Genomic DNA, 6,000 nt, shown 5'->3' on the forward strand with positions numbered 1-6,000 from the left:
AAAATCCCAACAACTTCTCCCCATATTGGGGCCTGAAATCCCTCGTGAGCTGGAAAGGAGGAGTTCTATGGAGAAGGGTGTCCTTCTTTTCTATCTTAGCTGAGATTGCAGAGACCCCCTCTGCCACCCCTCTGTTTCTGTCCTCTTTCCCTGGACTTCGGGCAAGGGGTTGGTTTGAAGAAGTGGGAGGGATAGATAAAAGGTAAAGCCGGACAAGCTGCTTGTTCGTTGACAGCGCTGGTGACAAGCCTCCGCCAGGTGATTGGAGCAGAGGAACACAGGACCCAGCAGCCTCAAGTCCTTTGGGACTACACTCTCTAGACCCTCGGAAGCAGGAAGTGGATTTGTCTGGGAAGTGGCCAGCCTTCAGCCCAGACCTTCATCTGCACCTTTCTGCTGCCCTTGCCATCTGACCTCAAAATTAAAGTGAGGCCAGCTCCTTGCTCTCCCTGGCCACTCCCTATTTTAGCCAATTCCCAGCCCAGAGCATCTCTTCCACCCAGCTAAGCACCAATATCTAGTTCTCACAGCTGCCTCTCATACAGTCCCCTTATCCTGACAGTGCCTCTCAGCACTCAGGTATTGGGGTCATAGATCTGGAATCCACTCCAGACAGTGTTGCTCTCTCTGACCCTACCTGTTCTCTGGGCCCCTAATGAAGTAGGTCAACTCAGGCTGTGGGCCAAGTCCTTGTGTCCTCATCAAAGACAACATCTGTCTCCTCAAAGATGATAATTCTGCGGAAGGAGATGAGACAGGCACAGGAGAGAAACCTCCATCCTGCCCGGGCCCTCACCCCAGATTCCACTGCAGGCACAGATTGAGGGTGAGGGCCAAGACAGCCACAGAGGCCTACACTCATACATGCCCCTACACAGGCCTTCATGCCTCTGAGCCCCCAAATATGTGGGCCCCTCCTGGGCTCACCCAGCTACCTGTGCTGCTGCTGCTGCTGCCGCCAAGCCAGCCTTCTTTTATTCATGCGTTGTTTTATTGCTGGCAAATGCTGCTGCTTGCTGCTGTTAGAGGCGTTCCTGCCAAATCCATCCCAACATCTTGGCCTGGCATCAGGGCGGCATGCTAATGTGGAAATTTAAAGAGCCGCTCAGTTTTAAATCGGAATTTTAAATGAGCAGCAGTGCTCCTGAGGGACCCAGGCAAAATTGAACAGTATCTGATCCACCCTTCCTATTCCCACTCCCATAGAATCACCCTACTTTCTCCCCTCTGTTCCCCTTGACTTGAACATTAGATGAGGGAGTGGCATGGGACACACTAGGGAAAGAAGGAATTGGTACAAGATGGAGTCATCTAGGCCAGTAATGGGCTGAGATTCCCCGACTCAGGACCAAGGAGGGATCCACTGCCTGCTATCATGTGAAAATGGAGGCAGGGACTCTCTACACAAGGGAGTAGAGCTGGGGATGGTAAAACTGATGTGCCTACCCCACTTCCCATTTTACCAGGAAACAAGAAGAGAAGGCCCAGAGCAGAGAAGAGGGAAGGTGGAATTCCAAGAAGACGCTCATGTGCAACATGCAGTTGTGTGGACTGGGATATGTGCACACAGCTGTGCATGCAGGTCAGGATGTTTGCTGAGGCACGCTGTAGCACATGTGTACACAGCCCACACATCACCTATGTATGGAGAGAAATTATTCATATATGCAGGGCAGTCTTTCTTCCCATATCCAGGCCCCTGTCCCAACCACAGCAAGCTGGTTTCTGTAAGTTGCTAGCTTGAGCTGTGCTCCAGGTTTTCCCATAAATCCTAATGCACTAACATTCCCAGCTCCTGGCATCTACCTTGAGTCAGCCATGGTGGTGACAGAGCCCCACAGCAACTCTGGGGCACTTAAACTCATTTTGTGCATTGTTGTGGCTACAGTATGGTGCCTTCTCAGATGGCCATCAGATGACAGGCTCCGACCTCTCATCTGGGAGAGGTAGCCTTGCTTTCAGAGGGAAGAATGGGCTAATGGGAGGTGAGAGAGGCAGAAGCTGTACCTGGCTGTTACCCCCTTTGCTCTTTATCTGTCTCCAGGAAACAGATGGCCCCTCATTATAAAAAAACATATATTGTGCCCTAGCCGCTTGCTCAGTGGTTAGAGCGTCATCATGTGGACCTAGGGGTCGAGGGTTTGATTCCTTGTCAAGGGCACGTACCTTGGCTGCAGTTTTGATTCCTGGCCCTGTCAGGGCACATGCAGGAGGCAAGCAATCGATGTCTCTCTCTCTCTCTGCCTCCCTTCTTCCCTCTCCTCCCCTCCTTCTTCCCTTCCTCTCTCTCTAAAAATCAATGGAAGAAAATATCCTCTGGTAAGGATTAAAAAAAGAAGAAGAAAACATATATTGAGTGCCTACCCTCAAGGAGACAATGTGCTTAGTTTAGCACAGTGCCTCACAATTTTCTGGGCTGGGTCGGTGACAGCCCTAAGAATCTGGATGTGCTATCTCCATCGGACAATCCACAATAACTTGCATGGCAACCTCAACCTCACCTATGTAAGCTGCCAAAGAATGCTCCTTGACCTTCCCCAGGATTCCTCCTCCCTCAAAGAAGGAGCCAGCTCCTTTATGGGTTGGTATGGCTGCCAGCCAAGAGGCTTGGGGCAGGCCTGGGGCATGCAGCTGGCAGCTGCCCACCAGATCCCCAAGGAACACCTTCCTCCCCCACTCCATCGCCCCATTCAGATGGCCCCTGGGCTGCAGGGAGTTAGAGCTCCCTGCTCCCCATTTCCAGAGTAAACCTCAAGCTAGAAAGCCCATCATCTTCCTTTCCACTGTAACCTATTTCAAGATCCTCCACACAGATACTTCTCCCAGGCAGGACCAAAAAGTTAATACAGTAGGGTTGGGCTGGGACTAGGTAAGGGGCCTTGAGGAGTGAGACAGGGGCTAGAATTATGGGAGAAGTTCCTGAGGTCAAGAGATGGATGAGGAAGAACTCAATGGCTGTGAGATAAGATGGCAGGTGGGGGTGGAGACATGAAGTAAAGGGGCTGAGTGAATCTGCCTCTCATCTAATTAGCAACATGTAAATAATATGCAAATAACCCCCTCTTTGTTTAGAGACCACAGGGTCTGTGCTTTTTGGAAGTGGCTACAGAGGGTCCACCAAGCAGTATCTCTGAGATCCTCAGACATGGGGTATTCAGGCTCAACATAGACGCCATGGTGCAACCATCGGGTTGTAGCTTATTCCCTGGATGGACTCAGTTTCTGTAGGCCTCAGTTTCCCTATGTGTGAGATGGACTGGATGGACTCCAAGGCTTCTATCTAGTACTGACAGTCTGGGGTTCTCTGATCAGAGGCCCAGCCAGGGGAATTAATGCCATTCTGGGGTGGAAACTACTTAACTCTCTTGCCCCTGCTGTCCATCTTGGCAGTTCAGTCATGGTACCCCCCACATCCCCATGCACCTGCCTTCCGAACATGTGAACATTTTCCTGAAGGCAATGTGCTCCCCTACTCAATGCCTTTACCCCACTGTTTCCTCTGCTAGGAATATCCTTCCCACTTTAGTCCCTTACCTGGCTAACTCCTTCTCTAACTCCAAGAGCCTTACCTACCTTATCCTTCCACCTTTTGGACATCCCTATGTATTATTTCCTTGTATTATTTCCCACTAGACTGTGAATTCCTAAAGAGCAGGTACTAGGTTTTGTTCAAGATGGACTCTCCACCCTGGCCTGGTAGTTCCGTTGGTTAGAACATCATCCTGATACACCAAGGTTGCGAGTTTGATCCCCAGTTAGGGCACATACAAGAGTCAACCAATGAATGCATAAATAAGTGGAACAACAAATCTCCCTCCCTTTCCCTCTTTCTCTCTCTCCCTTCTCCTTTCCTTGCTTCTTCCCTCTCTCTCAAATCAATAATAGTAATAATAATAATAATAATAATAATAATAATAAAGAGACAAAATCTCCAATTTCCCAAGGCTGCTATAATAAATTACCACAACCTTGGCGTCTTAAAACAACAAATCTCTTCTCACATTTCTGGAGGAAGGTAGTTCAACATTAATTTCACTTCATCAAAATCAAGAGGTTGTCAGGACTCTGTGTGCTCTCTCTGGAGGCTGTAAGGGAGAATCTGTTCTTTCAGCTTCTAGGGGCTGCTGGCATTCCTTTGCTTGCAGTTGCATCACCCGAATTTCTGCCTCTGTCTTCACTCCTCCTGCCACTCTTCTGTGTGTGTATAATGTTCCTCTGCATCTCTCTTACGAGGACACTTCTGGTGGCATTTAGAGCCCAGCCAGATGATCCAGGCAAAGTAATCTCTCATCCCAAGATTCTTAGCTTAATCTCATCTGCAAAAACCCTTTTCCAAGATAAGGGAACATTCACAGGTTCTGGGGATTAGGATGTAGACACACCTTTGGGAGCCATTATTAGACTACCAAAATAAGCAAAGGCACTTTTAAATTTGTTAAGCATCTACCACTTGATAAGCATCTACCATGTGCCAGACACCATACATATATTTTATATTTTTCTCACTGCATTTAAGTCTCCCAATAACCCTGAAAGGTAGATAATAATGCCTCCACTTTACAGATGAGGAAACTGAATGAGGCTGAGAGACTGAGTCACCTGTTCAAGCTCACATAGCCGGTAAGTGACAGAGCTAGGATTTGAAACCAGATGGGCTTGACTCCAAAGCCAGCATGATTTTTGCCTCACCAAAAACCTTCAAGCCTACCCCAGGCTCTGGCTCAAATTTCTGACCTGAGTGAATGTGCAGAAACAGAAAGAGAAGTGGACAAGGGAAGGAAAGATGAGGCCCAGCCTTCCTACTGGTATTGACTCACTTTCTTTTGCCAAAGCCCTCTTTCCACCACCCCTAAACCTCCCCCACCACCTCTGACTGACCCCTTGTTTAAGGAGCCTGGAATCTCCCCCAGTTTGCAGCTCCATGCCAACTACTGCTGCCCGGAGGGTGGCACAGTGCCTGGACTTCAGGCAAAAGATATATCACAGAACCAGAGGGATCTCTGGGGTCACCTCTTTTACCCCTCTGTCCATATAGAGGCCCACAGGACAGGGCAGACAGGGTCAGGGTAGTGGCAGCAGAAGGGAAAATTAGCCATCTCTTCCTTTAGCTACACTTTCTCCTCGCTTCTGACACTGTTTGTGTTGGGAAGTCCTCACTGAGGGCTGACCTTCCAGACATCATGTTGTAATGGAAGCTGGCCAGAATCAGATTGTCCAAGACTGTCCAAATCATAAAACGAGATTTTGGCTAAGTACCTTCACCTCTCTGGGCTTCTAATTCTTCATCTTTAAAATGGGATCGATGACGATGATAATTATAATATCCATCTCACAGGGCTGTTGGGATAATAACACAGTCCAGGAAAGAAGCGTCTGACTCACCTGGAGCAAGGGAGGTGCTGCGGGGATATTTTGTAACAGCCCCTCAGCCCTCCAGCCCAAGCCCCTTTATCCTGGGTAACACAGGGCTTTGCTCACCTCAGCCGTCTGGTCTGCCTTGCGCGCTAGACTGTGAACTCCTCTTGGCAGGACCTTGTTCATTTTTTAATCACCGCTCCTTCTCCCCATTGTCTAACCCGCACTTGGGCGCGTAGGATTGTAGGCTCGATCTACACTTGACAAATAAACAAGTGAGGGCATCAGTCGGACCCGCAAGTCCCAGGAGGCACAGAGCCTGACTCCCTCCCACCCACCCACCCCCTTTTGGGCACGACCCCTTTCCCCTGGGCTCCAGGAGTTAGCGCGAGGAAAGGATGTTCTGCAGCTTTAAGATTTCTCTTGGGCGTCCCGGTTGCCAAGGCGCGGTTGTCAGGGGCCTGCGCCGAGCTGCGTCGGGCTTCGGCTTCGGCGGCGCACCAGCTCCTCGCTTCCGCCACTGCAGCCCGCCGCCGCCGGGCCGCGCCGGCTCTGCTCTTCCGAACCGTCTGGCGGACTTGGCACCGGCCCCGACTCCTCAGTGCCCCCGCAGTGCGTGGCAGGCTGCGGCTTCATTATCCTGAT

At 50.1% G+C, this 6,000-nt stretch overlaps 1 protein-coding gene across 6 annotated transcripts in view; it reads left to right on the forward strand.

Annotated features, from left to right (window-relative positions):
- The window catches only part of CDK12 (cyclin dependent kinase 12), a 79,966-nt gene extending 76,078 nt beyond the window's left edge, over window positions 1–3,888 (forward strand). For all 6 annotated transcript variants that reach the window (XM_059670870.1, XM_059670868.1, XM_059670869.1 and 3 more), the window contains one exon: window positions 1,467–3,888. The gene's annotated coding sequence lies outside the window, so the exon portion shown is untranslated. The remainder of the gene's footprint in view (window positions 1–1,466) is intronic.
- Window positions 3,889–6,000: the final 2,112 nt, after the last annotated feature.

This window comes from Myotis daubentonii, chromosome 16 (genome assembly GCF_963259705.1).
Source record: "Myotis daubentonii chromosome 16, mMyoDau2.1, whole genome shotgun sequence".
In the NCBI taxonomy this organism is placed as follows: domain Eukaryota; kingdom Metazoa; phylum Chordata; class Mammalia; order Chiroptera; family Vespertilionidae; genus Myotis; species Myotis daubentonii.